Genomic DNA, 25783 nt, shown 5'->3' on the forward strand with positions numbered 1-25783 from the left:
CAGGAAGGAACTGTGCTGGGTGGGCCTCCCACCCACCAAGGGGCACCAGCCCCGTCACCGTGGGCCCCGTGACATCCACAGCCAATTCCAAGGACTCTTTCTTTGAGTCCAAGGACTCGTTAAAAGGCAAAGATGCAGTATTCCATTTATTTCTCCCTGAGAACCATAACAAGCAAAGGCTCGCTGTGGACATTCAAGGTCGATGATGTCATCCCTGACTCTGAGAGGCTCGAACCCCACCGCTCACTCCAGTCTGATTTTAAATGATTCAACAGCAGGATTTGGCCGATAGCCTTCGAATGCCATTCCCTGGTAGCCAATATCAAGTGTGAGGAATTTATCAGATCCTCACCGAGAATCGTCTCCTCACTTATAATCATACCCCGCCTCGGGTTGTAACACCTGCTTCCCAGAATCACATTACTGAGAGGTTCCGAGTCAGTCATTTGGCCCCCGGGGGCAAGACGGTGTCCCGGCACTGGGCCCTGGAAACTCTGAGTCCAGCACGGTCTGCCACGGCTCCCCGGAAAGGCTAAGAGCATCTCTGGCACCTTAGGGACCTCCAGCACATGCAGACTGAGGCTGCAGCACAGCGGCAGTGCAGCGCATGGAGAAACAAACAGCTAAACAACTAACCGGGCAGCCAGAGCCGTTGACCCGGCTCAATCACAGATGCATATGCAGTCATCCCGTGCGTTTACGTCTGGAAGCTGCAGAAGTTCGAGCAAAGCTGGCCTGTGGCTCCGTAGGAGCCAAATGGGACGTTTAAATGATCCATTCCATTAATATTGTAACATTTGGTCAATCTGGAATGCATTTTAATCAAAAGCCCCCCCCACCCCCCGGAAACGGTCTCCGCGGTTGTGTCTTCTCGTTGGCTCATTTTATCAACATCTGCTATGTTTAGACAATATGAGTTAAAACTGAGGCATGCTGTTTGCACTCAGCTACTTTTGTTGAGAGCGTAACATCCCAAGATTGGCAGTGTTTATGTAAATCAGTGTGGCTGACACAGCCATCATAAACAAATGAGGAAAATATAACAAACACATTGTTCACACAGGAAATGTTTGTTTTGAGACTTGGCTTCGGTCTCAGCAGATCGACAAAGACTTGCTGATATTGCAGATCTGCACTGCTCGTCCCCCAGGCCGCCTCCCCCAGCGGGCCAGGCGAGGCCTCGCCATCCTGCGGCCGCTGGCGGCACGGGGCCCCCCCGCCTCGCTCCGGGCCCGCCGGGGAAGTGGCTGAGGTTCACCAGCTGAAGCCTGACTAGCTACGTGGCTCTGGACACGGAGTGGTGCCACGGGGTGCGCTCCAGCCCCGGGGCTCCACCAGCCACACGTCGCCACACGGCTCGTAGAATGCAGAAGGTTTCAGCCAGGCCCTTCCGACCCCAGGTCCTAATTCTCATTCAGAAAATAAGGACCGTGCGGAAAGAATCACACACGTGTGCCAACACACATACCCAGGGCAGAGTTGTTCATAGCAGCATAGTTTCCACGAGCACAAGGCCAGAAAGAAGCCTGTGAGTCCTCCACAGGGAGACGGGAAACAGACGGCGGTTCGCACAAATCGCGCCCCGGCACAGCGCCGCGAAAGGACGTGAGGTGAGGCTGCTTTGTCTTGCTCCACGTCACCCCACCCCACAGCACAACAGAGACTGAGCTGAACACGTAACACATCGCATTTATTCCGTAAGCATCCACCCCGTGGCTGGACAGCCCCACTCTGAACACAGGCCCCGGGTGTCCAGCGGAATCAGCCGGAATCTCCTCCCTCGAAGCCCTCACAGTCCCGCCTGCCAGCTGACCTGGACTGGCCGCCTCCACAAATCAGACCCTCCCAACACCACCACGTAGATAGAGCTCAGGCTTTGATCTAAGTTCACATTGCAGCAAATTCCCCACCTTCGAAAAGTCTTCATCCTTCCCCCCTCAAGTTCATTCCCTGGCTGTTTCTGTGGTCGGCCAGGACAGAGAGGTCCAGCCCCCACAAATGGTGTGTGAGTACCTTCCCGCCCGCCACAGACGGCCTTTCCCTGGTCTTGCCCCGGTAGGGTGGCATGTTGGTACCTTTTGGCAAGGTACTCCAGTACCTTGGGTACCAGGACAGGATAGCACGCTCAGTCACTGTGGGCTAATGGACGAGAAGCCAGAAGTCTCGAGTACGGTCTCTCCCTGAATTTGGCAAGTGACCCATTAACCTTCTCGGGATCTCCAATTTATCCGCCGACAAAGGTGACAGGTGAGAAGAGTTCTGGGGGCTCATTCTTACCCCTGAGGTAGCATGTCTCACATCGCCCTTACACCATCCCTTTACTGCTGACCTTTGCCTTCCTCACACCATCACCACGCGCCCCTGGCTGCGCCAATAAATGTAAGAGGCAAGGATTCGTCCTCCAGGCTCCATAGGTTTAGCCCTTCTGAAGGGCAATAGGCAATGTGAGAATAGATTGTACATGTAAATGACCCAGGCCTGTCCCCTGTGGTCATCAGAGCTACCGAGCAGTGCTGTCCTAGAGGTCGCTGTGAAGGACTTCAAGTTTCTATTTGAAGGCATAAAGTCAAGTCAGAGTAAATCTGTTCCCTCCGCTCTCCACCCACTTCTCGTCCGAACTTCTTCCTTGAACAGCGATGTGATAGCCACATGAACCGTCAAGTTAAAATGGCTCCTCCATAAATTAAATTGTATTTTAACCAAGCAGTGAACCAAAACTATGCTACCTAATGAATGAATGCCTAATGGCAAAATTTCAGTTATCTACTCTGGTTTGGAGGAGGACACAGCTCCAGAGGGATGTACTGAAATGCCTAAAATCCCACTGAGCAGGCAGTGACCTGATCTTCTGAAGTACAGAACTCAAGCTGCTGTGAGATTGAACATGACATTGCCATCACGCCTCTGGGAGTCCTGACTCTCAACTGTGCAAATGCCCTTCCAATGTCATGCATCCAGCAGGCCTGCAAGAGTCCAAAACTTCTTCACACGAGTGTTCCTGTGACTGTTCCATCCTGCTACATGAAAACCACCTGTCCACCCCGCAAAACAAAAGATTATGCCACGACAAAGAAATACTGTGGTGAGCTGTGCTGCCTGCGCCTTTGCCTCTGGACACAGCGCACTGCAGGGCACAGAGCAGACAGCCCATGAGCATTTGATCCACAGACAAGTAGATGAATGAACGGATGTTGGAAAGAACGCCGAGAGTGGGAAAGTACATGGAAACGTTAGAGCCGAAGGTCAATGCTGGTCACAACACTGGTTCTTCAGACGGAGTATGCCAAGTGATTTTTAAGGTTAGATCACTCTAAGAGCATTTTATTGACCAGTAACCATTATTCTGGGCCTTTCAGACATTGTCCAGATGCCATAACCCTTCGTGGCATCCAGAGTAAGCGGCCAACACACTGCCTCCTCACTCTTCGTCTGCTTTCCCAGGTTTTTACCCATTTACTGTCCCCTTATTCTCCCTATGTATGAAGTCCCTGCCTTCAATCCAGAATCTGGGGAACAAAAACTAGGAAAGGATGGTCACTTTTCATAGGTGTGCAGAATGGAGGAGGGGGTAGGCAGATGGTGACCGTCCTCTGGGTGTTCACCAGGCAAGAAGCCCTTCCCACAGCAGCCAAAGTGCTGAGCAGTTACAGTCAGATGTAGGGGTCAGTCTCCATGGGGCAGGATCATGACCAAAGGCAGTTCAGTGCCACTGGTGCTGTTTCTAATGATAAGCAGGAAAACGATTCAGGGAAATTCCTGAGACTGTTACAACCCCAGGTTGTAAAATATCTATCAAGGTCAACAGCAAGTAACACCAAATTGTTAATATTCCTGCAGATATCCTGTGCAGAGAGCAGTGCATTTTCATCAATGAGATTTCTATTTACACCTAAAACTGTTGGGTCAGCTCCACCCGCTTCCTCTCCTCCTGGGGAGACAGCAAGAACCTTTGGTCATGCTTTCTAAAGGAAGTTGTACCGAAATCCACAGACCTTCTCTGTAACGATGCAGGAAATGGGAGTCAGGAAGAGGGTGAGCTGGTTATATTGGGTCGCAAAGAAAGAGTTGGATGACCACTTGCTATTGCTTTGTTTGACAGAAGGAAATAATTAGCTCTGGAAATCACTCTGTTTTATGAAAGAAATAACACCTCCTTCCCAGGGGTTGAAATAGTAGCCACAGGGTATTTTTCGGCATCTAGAGTAAGGCTGTGATGATACCACAGTTCTGGAATACGGTATCTTTCTCCCTCAAAAAATACTGCCTATTTGGGGCACAAAGGAGGCGAGAAGTCCCATTTCACCCAACGCCTATTTGTAGTAACAGTATTCTGCCATTCAGACGATGAATTCTTTCTGTACTGCACCCTTAAAAATGATGAAATAGTATATCACTAACATTGAAGCCACAAAAGCGTCCACCAAACCATTTTGCCTTGAATCAAAAGTTCTGCTAACATTTATCATTTCATGTGCACACTTTTCACCAGGAAGCTTCATAAGAGTGTCCGTGCATCAACTGTTCAAGTGTGTGTGAAAAAGGCAATATCCCAGGTATACAGTTAGGCATTTATCACAGCTAATAAGTTATCAGAATCACTTTATCAGCACCCACATGACAAGGTGTCAGCAAAACCTCCCTAAAGATAGTCACCAACTCCATTTTTAATGCTCACAATGTTTCCTGGTCCTTGAGCACCCTTTAACCAGATCATGCCATTTAGCCCTCCTCATCTAGAACATGACTAAAGAGCACAGGAGGGTAACAGACTCGTTTATATTGGGATTTCTAGAACTGACAAAAGATCCAGCACCAATGAGTGGATGGGTAGATTAGTGGATGGATGGATGGATGGATGGATGGATGGATGGGTGGATGGATGGATGAAGCCTCTAAATCTGTAATTAAAAAATAAAAAGGTGGGGAAAGGAAGATTGGTAACTATTAATGATAGTACTAGTAAAAGCCTAGAATCTTGAAGCTGGCAGAGGAAAAGTAGGAAGCTGTTTCTCTGTGTCTTTCACGGGACAATTCTAAACTGTACCATGCTGAAAGAACAGAGAAGAAAGCTTGTGTTGCTCCAATAGAAAACACATGTGCAAACAATTTTTATTTTCAAAGAGACCTACCTAGAAAGAACTGACTTCATACGTTCACCTTCAGTCTCGACTCCTCCAGGCAGAGCGAAAAGGATGAACATGTCAAGTCTCTTCTCAGAAGTTCAAGTGTTTGAACTTGAAGCCATGAGGAAATATATTCTCTCATTCCTTCCTAATGCAGCCTTAGTTTTAAGCTCCTTCTGAAGGAAGATAAGGGGCTTGGCTCATTTAGCACACAACTTGATAAGATCTCTGAAAATCAGATCTACTGAGCATTCTCTCCAAGACTTCTCTGGAGCTTAAAAACAGGAGACATACCTCCTGTGGGTCGTGGTGATGCTATGAACATGTCAGAGATAACATCCTACAGGCTTAATACCAACAGAGCACAGCAAAACAACATGCTGCAGAAGTTTTACTCATTTCTGTAGCCCAGTACTGGGCCCTGAAGAAAAGAAAATTCTCAAAAACTCGTGACATCATTAACTTGGAAACGAAGTTAGACAGCTTTTGTGCCTTTATATGCATAAAGTAAGAGTGACAAAATGTATGTATAACTTCACGTGAATTAATTTATCAAATCGCTTCCTAGAAAAGCAGATTTGTCCTAGGAAGCCTATATTAACTGGGCGAATGCAGATTGATGGAGAATGTCTAAAGCAGGCAAGGCACAGAAAAGGAGGACAGAGCCACAAGATCATTGTGGCTCCTTCATAGGGCCAGTCCTGAACTTTTCTTGAAGGCTCCATCTACTCTGGGGTTATGGACACAGCCTGGCTTTGCCTCACAACCTGTGCCTGTCCTCTGGGCTCTGCATTTACTGTAACTGTTCTAACCCATCAAGCAGTGGGGAGAACTTTAAAATCCTGCTGCTGGAGTCTGAGAATGAACTACCACGTGTTAGAAGTGATGCAATGCGGCATGATCATATAAGACTAAGGAAGAGAATCAGCGGGATTGTATTTCACCCAAGTGTTGTGCGTGAAACTGAACTGTTTGGGACTTGGAGTAGGTCTCAGAGGCCTATCTCATCCCTGCACCCTCCCCCTTCGGTAAGAGATTCCGAGCCCCCAGCCAATTCCAGGCAATGCTGGCACATTGATTCTGACTTCTTGATTCTCAATCTAATTATATCAACTTGATTCCAGAAAAATATCCTGGCCCTATGACACATAGAGAATATTTAACAAGCTATTGCTGTTCTGCAGATCACACTGAGGAAAAAGCTCCTGGAACAGGGCACTCAGTCAAACTCAGAGACTAAATCAGAAGTGAATCCAGAAGATGCTTCAAGCCCCTCATTTTACAAAAGAGGGAACAGACACAAAGCAGTTTATTCAGAGCTGTTGAATCTCAGGACATGAGCCCAAGCCCTCTGGGCGCTTTCCACCATATCACCACGAATGACTCCTTGTCTGTGACCACTTACTTAACATCACAGACATTCATGCCTAGTGCTATAGAACCACAGAAAACGAGCCCGAAATTACTGCTTTGGAAAGTCAAATATAGATAAGTGGCATAGAGGGGCTACAGTGGCCCAAAGAACCTATCAGCACAAAACTGTTCCTCGTTCAGATGTTACAAACTCCTGTTTCCTGAGTAAGAAAATCAAACTGGGTTGCTTCTCGATCAAGATGAACCGTGGTTCCAGAGGATGGATTACTCAACAGATTAAAATCTTAGAAATGTCTACCAGCTCTATCTATCTCTTCTTCAGTGAGGAGTACCAGATGTCCCAACACCATGCCAGGGAAGCAGGAGGCTGGGGGGGGGGGGCAGCCACCCATCTAGAGAGGCCACTCCTGGTATTGTGCTCTGTAGCAGCCAGCATCATCTGACCTATCTCCCTCTCGCCCCCCCAGCAGAGAGTCTGTATCTTCCCCCCAAGGACCAGGATTTATTGGCTCGCCTGATGTTGACCTGCAGTGAAAGTAAAGTTCCTAAGAAGGTTTCAAACATCCTTTATCTGGATCTTGCGCCAGCCCCCCCCCCACCCCCACCCACCCCCAGAGGTCTAAGGGAGCACAGCACGTGCAGAGGGTTCCAGGCAGCCGAGCGCAGGCTTCACCCGCTCCAGGTCACTGTCCTGAGAAAGGCACGGGCTATTCAAGCAAAAGCTAAGGACTGTGGCTCAAAATATATCACCATCTTCACCGAAGAATCTGCAACCTCACATAAATCGGACACGGTGCCCAGGCTCTGCCGAGACCCCCGTGTACATCTCCCCACCAGTGCGGAGCCCAGCGAGGGCAGGGGGCTGCACACTGGCTGCTCCTTCCCGGCCCCTACCAGGGGTGGGTGTGCGGCAGGCTGAGCGCTCCTGGAGTCCCGGGAACCCTCTTCTCAAGGCACCGCCTGGCGATTGACCAGAGGGAAGACTTCCACCACAGCGACGCTTATTTCTTGGTCCCCAGTGAACAATTTCAGAAAACACTCTTTAACTTCTTTTGAATAGAAAGGAAAACACCTCTGTGCCCCTTCCCCCTGCCGATTCTTGCAAAGAAGGAGATGCCTGCACAACCCTGACTAGTTAGAAAACACTTACCTGAAACGATTTATTTTATGATACATGTTATTAAATACTATAAATACTGTGTTACGTATTTCTTTTTTTTTTTTTTTTAATTTTTTTTTCAACGTTTATTTATTTTTTTGGGACAGAGAGAGACAGAGTATGAACGGGGGAGGGGCAGAGAGAGAGGGAGACACAGAATCGGAAACAGGCTCCAGGCTCTGAGCCATCAGCCCAGAGCCTGAGGCGGGGCTCGAACTCCCGGACCGCGAGATCGTGACCTGGCTGAAGTCGGACGCTTAACCGACTGCGCCACCCAGGCGCCCCAATGTGTTACGTATTTCTGATCACAGGTTCCTCAGTCCAAACTGGCCAGGCCCCTTCTTGGGAGCCAGTGCTTCTGGAAAGTGGGCACATGAGAGTTCTCTTTCAGCTGACCCTCTTCTGACAAGAGTCGGCAACAACATTACCATCTCCAAGGAAGGGACACGCCTAGCGGCTGCTGTGAACGAAACCCAGAGCTGGTGGTACATGTTGTGAATTTTCAGGCTTCTAGACCTGCCGCTTGAGCCAGTTGCTAGGACTTTGAGCCTCAGGGTCTCATCAGGAAAACAGGGCTGACAGGAACTCTTCATGGGGCCAGGGAGGCTGGAAAGGCTAAGGAGCACAGATACCTGGCCTGTGCCCACACACAGCGGGTCCACACTGCATGCGACTGTGGCCCAGGCGCTGTGCTCAAAGCGGGGTTATAGCAGCCCCAACAGGCAGGCCCACTTCGAACTGGCCATCTCGTCTGTTCTGTGGAAAGGCCTTTCCCGGTCCCCCCACCCCTTCGTTTGGGTGCTGGTCTTAGGTGCCTGAGCTCTCGCCCCTCAGGCACCAATTAAATAGAGCCTGTGCATGGTAGTCACCTCTGAGCCCCCGAGAGGCTTCTCATCATGTCTGCCTAAATCCCTTCCCTCCTTGTCCTGTGCCCCACCCCCCACACGCACCTTCAAACATGCACACACACTCACGAACACATACCAACACTCTCACCCTCGACACACACACAAACTCTCTGTCTCCTTCTCCTTCTCCCTCTCTCCCACTCTCCCCCTCTCCCTCCCCTTCTCTCTGCCCCTCTCCCTCTCCCTCTCCCTCTCTCCCTCTCCAGGACTCACTGAGCTAGGCATGGTGTGGTAGCTCGCAGGGCCATGCTCTTGACTGTTGGTGGCTGCAGCAAGGTAAGCACAGAAATCGAAGTCATTAAACCCGTAGAAACTGGCAGCGATTGACAGAGTAGCTTGACGTTCTGGTGAAGGACGCCATAAACAACTGCAGTCGTACTTTGCAGACCTTTGGGTTTTATTTTGTTTCTTGGCAATTCGCGTTACCGTAATTTATAAAAATATAACCGCGATGCGTTGAAAGTTTAGCGTAATGTATAAAAACATAACCGATGGGGCGCCTGGATGGCGCAGTCGGTTAAGCGTCCGACTTCAGCCAGGTCGCGATCTCGCGGTCCGTGAGTTCGAGCCCCGCGTCGGGCTCTGGGCTGATGGTTCAGAGCCTGGAGCCTGTTTCCGATTCTGTGTCTCCCTCTCTCTCTGTCCCTCCCCCGTTCATGCTCTGTCTCTCTCTGTCCCAAAAATAAATAAACGTCGAAAAAAAAAAATTAAAAAAAAAAAAAAAAACATAACCGCGATACGCTGAAAATCGGAGGGGAAAAGGTGGCCCGTCATCTCAGTTTGAGAAGCCCTGGAGCATTGTCTTCTGTGCGCCTAAAGTGTCACCTGTGGATGACACCACCCCTCCAGTGCCCTGCCAGGGAGACGTTTCCGGACGCAAGAGCAATCCTTTCTCCAGCCTGCCCCTCTGAGCCCACGGGGCAGGAAGGCAACGGGGCTCCAGCAGTCGCTGGCAGGGCCCCTGAGACTTCAGAGGAGCAGAGAGAGAGTGGGGGAGGGAGGGCAGGCCGGGTCGCCCAGAGGGGAGCAAAGGAAGCCTGTCCCTACTTCCCATTCCTGAGCGCCTCCCGGTCTGGGTCTGGGCGGGCCTGGGTTTAGCCTCTGGGAGCGGATCTGTCTAGCTCCCAGCTCCAGCCAGCAGAATCTCTTAGGGCGGATTGGAGATGCGTGAGAAAAATCTGGCAATTCAGAAAGGCGGTCAACACACAGAGGGAAGGAAGCTGTTCGCCTGCAGCTGATAAAAACGCAGACTTGTGAAACCTAGTGTCACGGAGAGGTTCCAAGCCAGCCTCCTTTGATGTTGCCTGCTTCCTTCCTGCCCCTCACAGTCACCAGACCCTGGGAGGCAGGTGGAGGCACCAGGCCTCTCCTCCAGGCGAAGCAGGAAGGTTGCGCTGCGATTTCAGAGGCCGGGCCCACTCCCTGGCTCTGTATTTACTTCCAGAGGTTGACAAAACCCTTGAGTCACGATTTCGTTTCAGGGTTGCCTGGGCAGGGCAGCCCTGGTATGCGGTCCATACAGACAAGCCGTTCGGAGACCCTCGTACCCGAGGATGACACAGCCCCAGCCCACAGGCATCTGCCCCACGGAGTGTGGTAATCAGGAATGGCGAGGATTCAACAGCATCTCTTTTTTTTTTTTTTTTTTTTTTTTTAGTCCGAAAAGTACACTAGCTCAGGAAACTAAAAAGCCCACGTGTTGGGAGTCCGACCGAGGTCCGGAGGAGGAGAGTCTGAAACACTGGCGTGGCTTTTTTCAAACTGGAGCAATTCACTCAGGACATGAGTCACTCTTGGAGCATGACAGGGGTCTGCAGCGAACCTCATCTTGGTTTCAAAGGAGAAATGAATTTTCTCTCTTTTAAAAAACCTGTTTTGCGTGTTAAGCACATGCTTGAAATGTTTGCGGCACAAAATGCCACTCAGACTGTTTCTTGCCCCCAAATTAGTCACCCGACCATTCCCAGAGCGACCGAAGTGTGTGTGTGCTTGGGTTCTACGTTTTGCAGACCTGTCTCAAACAACAGGTGCCCAAGCAGGGTCAACAATGGGCAGTTCATCCTCCAGGGTGCTCCACGCAGAAGGGGCCGGGAAGCTTCCAGTGCTTTCCATTTCTAGCCACGGTCCAAGAGACAACTGCTTGATTTGTTTCAGATCTTTGATTTTAAATATCTGTGTGACGACTCTTTGAAAAACACAGTGATTTCAAACTTCGGCTTCCCTCTGCTGATGATTTGGGAAGGTCCTTCTGTGGCGTGATGGGAGGACACGTGTAACAACAGGTTACTGTTTACGCAGGAAATTGGTGCTTCCCGTGGAACACAGAGGACTCCATTTCCAGTGAGGAAGACACGGTGTTCTGACCTCTTCATCTTCTTCTTCCCAGTCTAATAGCCTGGAGTTGAGGACGTTCCCTGGGTGACTGCATTGTGGTGCCAGGGTTGAGAATCACTGACCTAGGCTGTGGCGGCGGCCCAATCGGAGGCAGAGATCCAGTCGGAGGCTATGATCTACCCTGAGGCAGAGATCTCTGCTGCAACAGCGATCCAGTCTGAAGCAGCGGTCAGGTCCGACGTAGTAATCCGGTGTGAAGGAACGATCCAGCCTGAGGCAGTGATCCAGTCCCAGGCAAAGATCTGGTCAGAGGCGGAGATACAGCTGGAGGCAGTTTTAAAACTCCCGCTCTCCAGGACTCACTCAAACCTATGAAGTCGGAACCTGTGCGGGAGGAGCCCAGCACCCTTATTTTAACACATCCCCGTGGATCCCGGGTGGCCAGAGGGGGGCTCTGCCAGCGTTCTTGAAATCCATGAGCTGAAACCCCCAAGGTGCCACAGTGCCAGACCCAGAAGGGCCCAGGTGAATGCATGAGCTCCATGGTGGGTCACAGGTGTCTGACAATGACCCAGAAGGGCCCAGGTGAATGCATGAGCTCCATGGTGGGTCACAGGTGTGTGACGATGACCCAGAAGGGCCCAGGTGAATGCATGAGCTCCGTGGTGGGTCCCAGGTGTGTGACGATGACCCGGAAGGGCCCAGGTGAATGCATGAGCTCCATGGTGGGTCCCAGGTGTGTGACGATGACCCGGAAGGGCCCAGGTGAATGCATGAGCTCCGTGGTGGGTCCCAGGTGTGTGACAATGACCCGGAAGGGCCCAGGTGAATGCATGAGCTCCGTGGTGGGTCCCAGGTGTGTGACGATGACCCGGAAGGGCCCAGGTGAATGCATGAGCTCCATGGTGGATCACAGGTGTGTGACGATGACCCGGAAGGGCCCAGGTGAATGCATGAGCTCCGTGGTGGGTCCCAGGTGTGTGACAATGACCCGGAAGGGCCCAGGTGAATGCATGAGCTCCGTGGTGGGTCCCAGGTGTGTGATGATGACCCGGAAGGGCCCAGGTGAATGCATGAGCTCCATGGTGGGTCCCAGGTGTGTGACGATGACCCAGAAGGGCCCAGGTGAATGCATGAGCTCCGTGGTGGGTCCCAGGTGTGTGACGATGACCCGGAAGGGCCCAGGTGAATGCATGAGCTCCGTGGTGGGTCCCAGGTGTCTGACAATGACCCAGAAGGGCCCAGGTGAATGCATGAGCTCCATGGTGGGTCACAGGTGTCTGACAATGACCCAGAAGGGCCCAGGTGAATGCATGAGCTCCATGGTGGGTCCCAGGTGTGTGACGATGACCCGGAAGGGCCCAGGTGAATGCATGAGCTCCGTGGTGGGTCCCAGGTGTGTGACGATGACCCGGAAGGGCCCAGGTGAATGCATGAGCTCCGTGGTGGGTCCCAGGTGTGTGACGATGACCCGGAAGGGCCCAGGTGAATGCATGAGCTCCGTGGTGGGTCACAGGTGTCTGACGATGACCCGGAAGGGCCCAGGTGAATGCATGAGCTCCATGGTGGGTCCCAGGTGTCTGACGATGACCCAGAAGGGCCCAGGTGAATGCATGAGCTCCGTGGTGGGTCACAGGTGTGTGACAATGACCCGGAAGGACCCAGGTGAATGCATGAGCTCCATGGTGGGTCACAGGTGTGTGACAATGACCTGTCTGTAGAGGACACATCCTCAGACAAGCGCTCTGCCGTGAGCACCGTTCTGAGACGCGACAGGGGGTGACCAGCAGAGGACGTCTTCTTGTTCCTCACGCAAGTCAGAGCAAGGGACAGCACCTCTTCAGCTGCAACCTGAGGAGCAGGGACCCGCACCCGGGGCGGGGGGCCAGCGCGGGCCCAGAGGGAGGATCTCACAGGGCCACTTCCGGCAGAGACACTGCCTCCCTGCCAGCTTTTCCTAGTGCGCTAAAACTGGAACAGGGACCGAGGATTATGACATAAAACAAAAGCCCGCATATCCTCTTTCTGGGAGAGCTGTGCTGCCTGCTGTCTGGCCCCACCAGGGAGCCAGGTGGAGGGGTTTTTTCACTTACCTATGGCTAAAGTGGAAGAAGCATAAGCCACCTGAGCAGCCAGATCCCGGGGTGTCAGGAGGGTCCTGCCGAGCGGCTTTCCAGGCCCAACACTGGCAGCGCGGAGTCCTTGCTCCTGGGTTTCCCGCCTGCACCCACTGGTGCCCGGCACCGGATGCAGAGGGAGGCAGGACAGGGGTTACCACTCGAGCCTTCTGGGTGCTGACGTGGCAGAAGCAGGGACAGACCCCAGGCAGCCATGCCTCCGAGCCTCCGCCGGCCATCCGACAGCACACCCAGCAGCCAGCTCTGCCTCAGCACATGCTTGCCCCACCTGGGGTTTCCACGGTCGGAGTGCAAAAAGGTGTCCCATCCTCTGGAGGTCGGATAAAATTCTTAAATCCATAACACGTGGCATGGGGCTTGCTCTCACATGCACCCTGTCCTTGAAGGAGCAGGTGGCGTTGACCAGCATTGGCCAGCGTGCGGCCCCCACCGGTCCCCAAAGTCACGTTCGTGCTCACAGACACTTCTGCCTGGGGCCAGTTGTGGATCTCTCCAGATCTGTTTTCTGATCTGTGAAATGAGACACCGATCTGGACGCTGTCTTGGGTTCCTCAAATTCTCACTGGTGGGCAGTCACTTCCCTTTACCCATCCTCAGGCTTCCCTCATCAGCAGGCGCCGTGGCTGGTCCCGAATGGGGAGTCCAAGTGGCCTCTGATCCCCACACTGTCGTGCTCCCTGCAGCTCGAGTGTGAGGTCGTGGACATTCCACATCTTTACCTCCTGCTTTCCTTTCCTAAGCAAATGCTTCACCACCTTGCACGGCTTAGGAGGAGGGTTCTGGGAGTTCACCTTCACTGCCACCTACCGTGTGCAGGCACCCCGGAGAAAGTGCTCTGCTGGGGGCAGGTGACAGTGCCATGTGGGGGGATAAGGGCTGTCTGGGACCATCTCACCTGAATATACGCATTTCAAGGGTGATAGCCAAAAATCATAGTGCGAGGCTCTGGATTGTGTGCGATCAGAATCCTATGCAAGTTGGGGCCCTTCTTTAAGAAAAAGAATACACAGGGGCGCCTGGGTGGCTCAGTCGGTTAAGTGTCTGACTTGGGCTCGGGTCAGGATCTTGCAGTTCATGCGGTTCAGCCCCACATCAGGCTCTGCACCAACAGTACGGAGACTGCTTGGGATTCTCCGTCTCCCTCTCTCTCGGCCCCTGTCCTACTCTCTCTCAAAACAAATCATCAACTTAAAAGAAAGAAAGCAGGAAAGGAAGGAAGGAAGGAAGGAAGGAAGAAAATGAAAAAGAATACACAATTGCAAATATGAAATTTTACCAGAATGGAAGAGGAAATCACAACAGATCAAGTGAGCTTCGGGGATTCAGATCGTTCCTTCTGAAAGCCCTTTATCAGAAATGCTCACAGAGCAATGCTTGCTGACCTGGCTTCCTCTCCTGCCTGGATCACGGCTCCCAGCATCTCTCGGCAAGCCCACACAAGGAGGCCCCCTAGCCTGAGATTCGTCAGCTCTGTGCTCGCTGCTAGGGGAGAGTGGAAGCTGCACCTCGGCCCCTCCTGAGCGTCGGCTGACCCCTGCCCTTCCCCCAGAGCCTGCTCTGGCCTCTAGAACACAGTGTTTACAGACTCCTGGGGACTTTTCAATCCACAAGAAAAACAGGGAACCGGAGCATGTAAATATCAGGGTCGCACAGCTCCATGTACGGCACTCGATGTCGGTCTGAGACAAACATTGAGCGGAAGCAGACACATGAAAACGGGTTCTCATGGTCTGATGCATTCCTCAAGTCTGTGGACGTGCGTCCCTTTCCCAACAGTGACTGTTAAAGTGTTCCCGCCTCCTTTTAACTGCCTGCCTGAGGCACTCCTGACTCACGGCCACTAAGTTCCATTTTTGGACTAGGGAAGACTCCAAAGTAATAAACTGACATGGAAATATATATACACTCCCTTGTATCAATTGTTTTCTTCTGAAGGATGTCACTGTGTGATACAGCTTTAAGTTTTCAACTCTGTCATATTTTCTAAACTATGATCTCTTCCATTTACTTTAGGGGATGTGGCATTCCCCTTTACTGGACTGAAAGCTAAACAATGTGGTTTGGATTTAGTGTTCCCATGCATCACCATGAGAATGTTTGTCTCGGCACTCCTGTCGTTACTGTTACTGGTAACAGCTGCTCTGCCCTCCTCCCCTCGTGAACCACGATTCGCTGCCCCAGTTTATGAGCAAGCAAGGTGGATCTATGCCTCTGGAACAAAAGACCAGCTATAAGACAGACCAGCATCTGGTGGGATCCACTCCCAAGTGAGCCAGAATCAAGCACAAGGAAAGCCAGTGCTGAGCATTAGGCATCGTGGCTCATCGGGCAAGGAGACCAGGCTGCACTGGGTAGCAATGGTCCTGCCAGACCTCTTGTGCCCTCTGCACTCACATGGGACCCCGAAGGAGCGATGCCACACCTGAACACTGCGGGCAATCAATAAATGTCAAAGGAGGGTCATTAGGGCTTTGAACTTTCTCCTGCACTAGCCCTACTGTGCAGATGCTTGGTATTCCCCCGAGGAGAGTGTCCTGGGCAGAGAAGAATTACCCAGAGGCATGTTAATTATCTCTTTGTGGGTTTCTGAGCATGGGCAAGAGATAAGCCTGACTGGAAGACCATTCATTCCCCACGGAAATGGGCTCCAGATGTCCGGGTCCTTCGATGCTCTCCATCCTGGCTCTTATCAGACTCAGCTACAGCCTGAAGCATTGCACAAGACACTTACAAGATAAGAAAAGGCTCAGCATTCCAGGCTCTGTGTCAGCACCTTCCATAAGGAGACCCCTGGCATGTGGCCCACCGCCCACTGGGCTGGGCATGGCCTGGTCACAGACCTTAGTTTTCCTTTTCTTTTCTTTCCTTTCCTTTCCTTATCTTTTCTTTTCTTTTTTCTTTCCTTCCATTCCCTTCCCTTCCCTTTCCTTTCCTTTTCATAGGAAACAATACAAGTCCATTAACAAGAAACCGATTAAGTAAATTATGGAATGCGTACACAGCCATTAAGAAATTATGATGCGGGGCGCCTGGGTGGTGCAGTCGGTTAAGCGTCCGACTTCAGCCAGGTCATGATCTCGCGGTCCGTGAGTTCGAGCCCCGCGTCGGGCTCTGGGCTGATGGCTCAGAGCCTGGAGCCTGTTTCCGATTCTGTGTCTCCCTCTCTCTCTGCCCCTCCCCCGTTCATGCTCTGTCTCTCTCTGTCCCAAAAATAAATAAAAACTTTGAAAAAAAAATTTAAAAAAAAAAAAAAAAAAAGAAATTATGATGCAAGTGGTTTTATTGGCATGGATAGAAGTCTATGCCATATTGTTGTTTGAAAAATCAGGTAACAAGACCACATATAAAATATAGTCCTATTTATATAAAATGATAAATATCTACCTACATACATTTGCTAATTTGTATATATACGTAGGAAGATTCTAGAATAGTGTTAAACCAACAAATTAACAGTGATTATTTCTAAACAATAAGATCTTACCTACCTTTGATTTCTTATTTGAAGCTCTCTTTAGATAGATCTAAAAATATGTAATACACAGAAAATATATCAATTTTGTAATAAACAGGTACCATTTTTAAAACAATGAATACTTTTTCCAAAGGGAAGAAGCATGGAAAGACAAAGGCAGTGGGTGACAGCAGCTCAGGCAGACAGGACAGGGCTCACAGGGACACCACACAGCCCAGCAGGGGAGAAGACCCTGGGGCCCAGAGGAGGCGGGGCTCCCAGGAGAGCGGCACAACACCCAGCCAGGATGGACGCTCCCACAGGAAGAGCTCAGGTACGCAGGGAAGGGTCTGCCTTGTTCTCATGACTTCCCCTGAGAATGAACTGTGAGAAGTTAAGAAATGCCATTCTTTCCGCACTTTTCTCTCAACTGAAAACAGAAACTGCTTCAGGTTCTCCATCCTGAAGGATTAAATAAAGATCAAGGGCAAGAAGAGATTAAGTTAAAATAAGGGGCAGCCGTGGTGGATGCGGGGCATGAATTTAGAGTCCAAAGACCTGAGTTCAAAATCTGACCTGGTTGCTGTGTGACTAAGAATGACAAACTTCCCAAACCTCAGTCTTTGGAGCCATAAAACGGAGATATCAACCCAGTACCATCTGGCAAATGTTAAGGCCCTGCCAGATGACCATTTTAAATGATATCATCTCCACCTACGTGTTGTGCTGAAAAAAGAAAATTAATGACTTTATAGCTGTATTTTGCATTTTTTAGAGCCTTGTGAATAATTCCCCAGTTCAGTTAGTCATGACCCATTTCCCTTTCTCCGTAGACCAGGGACATACCTCACGTATGTCTCTGCAAACACTGATTGTTCCTTGTGAGAGAAGGGCCTCTCAATGTGCATCTCCTGCCATTCCTCCCCTGGGCGGAAGGCTCCAGTCTGGCCTACTGAGGTCTGGCAAAGATTTCCAGTCACTAGCACTTAATAGAAGCTTCTCTCAATAGATAGATAGATAGATAGATATAGATATAGATATGCTTGTATAATTATACAAATATAATCTGTTTATATAATTGATCTATAAAATGATATAGATCACCACTTCCTACGTTAGCTTCCTTATTTAAACCAGAATGTGGCATTACATCCCCCTGGAATCTGTCACAATTTCCTTTCTTTCCATCCTTACTAACAGAAACAAATTTGGTAGCTGGGACCACCGTGACCTGGCCAGTGGGATGAAATGGAATTCTACTGAGTGGCACTTCTAAGAAAACCATTGGTTTCTGACAACGTTTCTGAGATTGTTTCTGACATTATTTTGTGACAAGAGAAGACTCAACTGCCAGATACCTTTTGCCCTTTGCTCTTTTTCTTCCTGACTAAGATGCAAAAGTGATGTCTGAATATGGTCCTAGCATCTTTGGAAAGACAAAAACCGCGAGCTGATGAGGGTGGAACAGGAGGACCAAAGGAGCAAAGGACTCAGAGCATCAACACCAGCCACAGCCTGCCTCTCTCTGGACATCGTGAGAAAAGAAAAAAAGGGAAAAAAAGGTTGCTATTCCAGCATGATTGTTTATTCAACCTAATGCAGTTCAAACTGATTGAGAAAACCTGTCCTGTTTTGATACTTCATTAGCCAAACCCTGGAATCTATACAAGCTCTAGAAATCATTTATATTTGTCAAATTTCACAATCTACATGCAGCGTTGATGTCTAGGATTCTCTTACTATGGAAGAAGAGCGGTCACCTCTCTTACGTGGCCTTTCTGCTTGTGAATATCTTTCTTCATTCATTCCCAGGGGCCTCCAATAAGCCCAGTTGCCAGTGAAGCTTGCTCTGAAAGCCTGCTCCTAAATCCTCAGGTGGAGTCGAATACCTAGGTGGAAAACCAACTGACTTAACCCCCCAAGTCTTTTTTTTTATTTTTTTCAATGTTTATTTCTTTTTGAGAGAGACGATGATGGAGTGCGAGCAGGAGAGGGGCAGAGGGAGAGGGAGACCCAGAATCCCAAGCAGGCTCCAGGCTCCCAGCTGTCAGCACAGAGCCAGACGCGGGGATCGAACCCACGGATGGCGAGATCATGACCTGAGCCGAAGCCGGATGCTCAACCGACTGAGCCAGTCAGGTGCCCCAGCCCCCCGAGTCTTTAATGCACACGCGTCCCGCTTGCCAGAAAGATTGTATGCTTTGACACATATAAGCAAACAGACTTTGTGGTGCAGATGCACTAGATAGTAATGGTGGGTATTTGGAGCAGGCCACACTGAGGAGGGCTCGGGGGGCTCTGGGACCACATCTGCCAACAGCCCCTGCAGCAAGGGGGTCCACACTGCTTCGATCCACACTGAAGTCTATTCACGTGATGCCCTCATGGCCGTGTGCGTGTGCGCACACACGTGGATGTGTAAGTGTACATCGTGTGTATGCACATGCATTTGTTAGCAAGGGATACGGAAATTACTTGTCCTAAGCATCGGTGATCCATAGTTTCCCTCACGAAATCATGCTAAATATGCAAACAGTGAACGAAAGAAAAATCGTGAGTTAAGAGTTGCTCAGAGGTGGTAAGTCCAAATGTATGGCTCCTGGTTGCGCTGACGGCTTCAGGCCTCGGTCTTGGGATTGGTCGTTTCCCGTGGCCAATAACACACGGGTGCCGGCCTGGCAAGGAGCCTACCACCTGGAACCAAGAGGGGTGAGCAGAAAGAAGCATATGAGAAAGAATGAAGATGGAAGTCAGATGCTCTCAGGACTGCTCTGTGTGTGTTGGAAACATTCAGAAGTGGGTGGGGCGGCTCGCACAGCTAACGGGGGCTGTCCTGTCCTAGCAGAACCTCTTGTTCATGGAGCAGGGTGGAGCCCAGACCTAGAGGCTGGCACTGCTGGCTTACCCGCCAGCATCCTGTCCTGTGAGGCCACGGCACTGGAGATGCTTCTCACACCGGCCAGGGCAAGACTAGCAGGGCGGGAAGCGTTCACGTGGTGGTCCGGCTGTCGCCCCACACCTTGGTGGCAGGTACAGCAGCCATTTCACCGTGCCTGAGGCTCTGTAGGGGGGGGAGGTTGGGAGGGCTTCCTGGAGGGGCTGGCCTCTGTGGGGAGCCCGAGAGGCAGCCCAGTCAGCTCGAGCCGGTGGACAGCCTGACCTGAGCCCTACGGACAGGCTTTCGTTCCTCTCCGCCTGTTGTCTGAGGGAGCAGGCGTGTTCCAGATGGTTCTCTCGCAGGGTGTCCAGTGCCTGATTTGGGACCCCTGGAATAGCTGAGGGCTGGGAGCATGACACCCGCCACGTGACCTCTCCACGTGGCCAGCTTAGGCTTCCTCAGTGTGTGATCTTAGTTTCTATGGCTGCCACTCTCCCCCCACAGGATGTTTTGAGAGAAAGAAAGGAAAAACGGCCAGCCTTACAGGCCAGGTCCAAGGCACAACGTTCCTGCAAAAGTAGTCAAAAAGGCTGCAGGTCAGCCGTAGTTCAAAAAAGTAAGAGAATGGCCACCCACTCTTTTTGGGGAGAGAAAAGCATCCAAGGAGGGAGGGAAGGGAGGCAGCCATGGTGAGACAAGTGACCGCGCGTGGAGGCCCAACATCTAGAAGCCCGAGTCCGCCCAAGTGTCCTCTCACTGACTCGTCTCTGCGCATCACATGCTTGGAGCTCCTCTTGCCTCAACTCTTGAAGAGGCACGTCAGGGGACCACTGTTTTTCTCTTATTGCAAGCAGCCGCTGCTTTCCAGCCCATGGATGGTCAAAGTGAACTCTATTAATTATGAACCCTATTAACTATGGTGCTTTTGCAGATATGAGCAATTATCCACGTAATAGGAACTATAGACTGCTCACTCAGCAGTTTTTAATGCTCTGTAAAAACACGACTCCGTGATTCCTTTCCTCACTATTGGCTGACCCCTAAGTCAGCTGCGCAGTGCTGACTCCCGCATCGGGAAAGGTAACGGTGATCGCTTACAGCGTTTGTTAGGCATTGCAGCCAATGACTCAGGGCTTTGCTGGTTTTCTCCTTTGCTTCTCACCACATTCCTATTGTCCCTCCTTTACAGGCGATGAAACAGAAACTCGTAGCACTAAAGTCACTTGTCCAAAGTTATGTGTTCCTCTGCATTAGAGCCAAGGCTTACATCCATACTCCTGACCTCTACATGTGGAGTCCCCCGGGGCGTGTGAAAGGATAGTGTTGTCTGTGTCTAGGGGGTGACTGAGAAGCCCAGTGTAGACAAACAGCCTCTACCTCAGCAACGTCAGTGTGTCTCCACTGCCAGCTTATGGCCACCACTGTCTCCTCTGCCCCTGGGTCTGCCTTACTCACTGCCCCCGTGCAGTGGTGCCTGGCTTCCTCCAAGCTTCCAGAATGCCCCTGACCCACTTCCTCTGGCCCCAGCTGGTAGTGGTGGGGGGAGGGGGAGAGCACAGCCCCTCACCGCAGCGGCTGCCTTGTGCTGGGTCGCTTGCTGCCAGCTGAACCACAAGATGGGTACCATCCCTGGATTCAGTGGCTGGTGACCCCGTCGACAGATTCAGAGTGCTCGAAGGACTCACTATCTGCAGGGGCAACCGGGGAGACTGGGCCTGAGGCCAACTGCTATAGAGCTTGGATGGCACCTAGCCTGGTACAAGTCTCCCATTCACAGAATAAACCTATTTCCCAAAGGTGGCTTTGCAAAAGTTAAACAAGTACATTTCCCCAGGAGCAGCGAAGGAATGAAAACGGTTCACCAAGAGCCATGAAAACCTGACCTTTGCCGCCACCTGTGCTTGGGCACGGTGCTGAGGAAACTATTCAGTGCTGCTCTTCGACAATGAGCCAACTAGCTCGTTGGGTTGGAAGGTACTCCTGGTTTAAAAAAGAGGGGGCGGGGCTGCCAAAATGTTAAGAAAGTGTCATCCACAAATCACAAAGACCAGAAATGTAACCATCTGGGAAAAAATTTTCTGCAAATGTTCTAAGCCGGTTTGTCAACTGAGAGGAAAGGAGGGCACTGCCCCCACTGCCCACCCCCACCCCACACCAGGAATGAGCCTGGTGCGGGAGCCAGAGCCAAAGGATCATTTGGAAATCCAGGTGAGCCAATGAGGCAGCTGGCTTTGTTGACTCAAAGTAACAAAATGAGAGGAAATGGCCCACCTTGCCCTGTTGCCTCAGGTCTTCCCATTTGGATGCGGCCAATGTGAACAATTGCTTGGGTGAGTGAAACAGAAGCCATGTTCTTTGCCAGTGAAACAAGAGTGATCCGAGCACTGGCACCCAGTGTCCATCATTTAGGAAATAAAAATTTGACAAAAGGTAACTTTCAAAACGGCAGCTTCAATTGTAGACAAGCTGGTCAAAACTCTGGGGCCTCTAGACTAGTTGATCTACAAGCCCAGACCAATACCAAAGATGAGAAGTAGCTTCCCTATGGGTTGATCTCCAAAGTCTGAAGACATTTTTGTCAATTTCAGTGATTACACATCTCAGCCATGTCATACATGGCCCCAGACTCACAGCACTCAGATGTGCTGGCATCACCTTTGTGCCCTGTGTCTCTGCATCCCCTCCCATTAGCGTGGAAAGGCATCCTTTCGGCGTGGGTGCTTGCCTGGTTACCCACAGCCTAGAGGCTGCCCCCCAAGGACTCCTGGACTCAGCTCCAGCAGCACCTGCTCAGCAGGGTCTGAGCAGCAAAGGGCTCTGTCTCGGGCTCCCACACACAAGGCCCCACGACATCTCTGGCAAAGACCATCCTGGTTTAACTCTGAGATACGCAACAGAGAGCCAAAGGCCATTCAGCAAACAGAAAACGAAAACAAACTCTCCCGAGCCGGCATTTAATACATGTGTTAAGTGCCAGTGAATTACTTCAAGCTGAAAATCAATCTGTTTTCTTCACCAAGTGTTTTTCAATGGCTACCAAATTGCTTCTTACCCTGTGTGTGTGGGCATGCGTTGTATGTGTCCCCTCACAAACTAATGCTAACAACACACACTACAAACTCAACCAGATGTGTGGTTCCATCTCCCGCAGTGGGGATCGTAAAAGCCACTAACGAGCCCACAAGGCTTCCCATCTTTGAGGCCACCTTCCTGTGGACTGGCCTGGGACGCACCCCCAGAAGTGCTTCTCCTGGAAGAAAAGCCAACTGACTCTTGCATGTGAAGCTCTCCCTCTTCCTACTGCTCTCAACCCCGTACCCTTTAAGGAATGTGGAAATGATTGCCTTGGTTTTGGTGTATTATGTTGGGGAATTTGTTTACATTTCTTACTGGATCCAGACAAATCACGTGTGATCATTTGAAATAAATTAGGTAAAACTACTGGAACACAGCACTTTCTAAGTGGTGGAAGTCAGGATCGAATGAAGGAAACTCCCCCGACAATGGTGTTTGAAGACACGTCAACGCAACTCGGCCACTCGCAGGAAGGAAGGCACCTCTTCCAGAGAGAAACAGCTTCTACCAGGAGCCCCCACTGGGACCCCTGGCCAGAGCGAGGTTAACTCACAGTCCCTGTTTACACAGACATCACGCTGTTGTATGTTTTCTCCAAAAGCATCGTCTCAGTTTCAACAGAATTTGAGAATTCCACTCCGTCAGATGTGGAGTACACGGCTTTCACTACCAACCTCTGACCCTCGGCGGGATCAGGCTCGACAACCCTTCCCCATGTGCACAGCTTTCAACTGGGCTCCCTAACTGTGCCAGTGAGGCATACAAACCAGTCTTCTGAAGCAAGGAGGAATCAGTCTCCAAGGCTGAAGGCTTCGAGGCAGAACGTGAAAGCTACATTTCACAGAAGAGGACACTGAAGCCCCAAAAGGTTGTCATGGCCCCCAAATCACACAGCTAATGCTCATTGTCAATCCTGTGTGCTTTCCCCTCTGCCAAGAGCAAGGGAAAACTCCAGGACCAGTCTTGTCCTGGTGCTGCCTGATAACGCTGTCACTTCCCTGACACATATTTAAAGGAAAATGAACATCCTTTGGTGGCAAAATGGATTCTTTCTGCTTCGGACATGTCAACGAGAGGTTGACTGCCCAGTTCTTATTTACTTTCCATTTTGCTACAAATTCTCATCATGGAACCGGAGAAGGAAGTCATGAATAGGACCAAACATGAGGCAGAACTCCTGTGGGCATCACCTGCTGGCCACTGCACACCTGCTGATCGGAGGTCTGGTCTCACATGATAAAAACCAAACGTCTACAACATTTTCAAGAAAAATATACAACTTGGTGTTAACAGTGAATTCTTACCACAGCAACTTTGAGTGTGTTTTTAAAAGGAATAACAGTTGTTTCCTCACAACCAGAAAGTGTTTATGTCCAGAACTGCTGTTTCGCATGCAAGCCCAGCCCGGACGTCGGCGTAGGCCCTGGAGCAGCCGTTCCTCTCCAAGGGCTGGTCTTGCCGAGAGGAGAAACTGCTGGTTTGCTCCACGCTGGCAGCTCAAATCCCATCTGTAAGTGCTAAGGGTTTAATCAGACCACGGAATGACAACACTGGACTGGCTACAGGTCACATTTTCCAAATTCTAACAGCTTCAGGCACATATTGCACAGTGGAGCCAGGATTGGAAGCCCGGTTCTCCCCAGACTCTAGTCTGGGTGGGGGGCTTCTGTGGTGAATGCTGGTCCCTCTTACCCTAAAGTGAGACCACCCCAGAGAAGCTTCATGTACCCTGCTTTTTCTCCACATCGCCACCTAACGCACTAACCTACACCTACGTACTACAACACGTATCTGTTTGTTTACTTTTAATCAGTCCCCCACATTCCCTGGCTAGAATCGAAGCTCCACAGGGACAGAAGCTTCGTGTCTTTTCCTCCCTACCATTTCCCAGAGCCTAGAACAGTCTCTGGCGTGCAGGAAGCACTTGATAGACATTCGTTAAACGGGTGAGTAAATGAATGGTTTTTAGATCCTTCATGAAAACAGTAGACCCTTGGCACTTTTGCCACAAAGGATCTCCAGGCAGGTTTAGACACACATGAGCAAGTTGGACTTAATTTACCGTTATGATCACTAAAATGCATTGTGTGCCCTCTCTGTGCCAGGCAGTTCTAAGTGTTGTAAATGTATGATTTCATTGAATTGCCGTAGCATTACTTTAAGACGGGCACCACCATTAATTCTACCCCACAGATGAAGAAACTGTGGCACATCACCCAGGGTCATCTAGCTAATGAATAAGGAGCCAGGATGCAAACCTAAGCAATGTCTCCAAATTCTTGATTATAGGAAATACTGGACATGAAATTGCCTTGTGCAGTGGGTTCTCAGAGGACATTGCCACTGGGCTTGGGGACGTCTCTGATGGGCATTTTCTGTAGGCCTCCAGACTGGGGAGGTGTGCCCACAGGTGTGGGCCTATGTGGCGAGTGTTGGCTCTACTGCTCAGGATGCTGCTCAGAGGCTCATACCCCGGGCCTGATGGACTGTGCACGTCGAGCTGGTGGAGTGCCCCAGCCCCAGTTCCAGGTGCCCATCCCACCTCTGCAGGGAGATGCCCTCAGACACTTGGGAGGAGGGGCTGTCCATCGTCATCCAGAACGTGGGGCCTCGCAGCCCCTGCCTTGGTCCAAGCTCCCAGCATGCAGGCGCCCACGCACCCTCACGGCAGCCCCTTTCCACACTAGAACACTGACTTTTAACAAGAGCTGACGTAAAAGTTGAAATCGTTGAGTCGCAGCAGGAATGGGAAACAAAGAGCTCCATCCTCCTCTGTTCGCGCTTTTCCCCACTTCCCATCACAGCCCTTTGCGGCTCTGCTGAGGATGATGGGCTGACGTAACCGACATAGCTCAAGGTACATTGCACACAGTGGGCACTCACTAAATACGAGTGGGTTTGACCATAAATGGTTTACCATGTTCACAGTCATACTCTCTTCCATTTTACTTGGCTTTGGGAAGCAGCTTCGCACACCCCGTGAGACAGCGTTCCTGGGTGGAATGTGAACCCAGAATCAGCCGATTTCTCTCAACTTGCCATTGTCTCCTGCTTAATCTTGACTTTAAGCAAACGTTCATGTGCTTAGTGGACATTTGGGTTCTATTTATACACTTTATTCAATTTTTTGTTGGGATGTTGGTCTAATTCTCTGTACCTTTTGGATCAAAAATCTGTTTGGTTTATGCATTGCAAATATTTTCTCCCAGACTTCGACTTTTCATTTCATCTTTTGATGTACAAAAGGTTTCTTTCATTTTTCCTGTCATAAAATTTACCAGTCTTCTCTTTTACAGTCCTTTATTTATGTGTCTTAAAAATATGACCCTGCTCTGAAGTC

Source organism: Leopardus geoffroyi, chromosome C3 (genome assembly GCF_018350155.1).
Source record: "Leopardus geoffroyi isolate Oge1 chromosome C3, O.geoffroyi_Oge1_pat1.0, whole genome shotgun sequence".
Classification (NCBI taxonomy): domain Eukaryota; kingdom Metazoa; phylum Chordata; class Mammalia; order Carnivora; family Felidae; genus Leopardus; species Leopardus geoffroyi.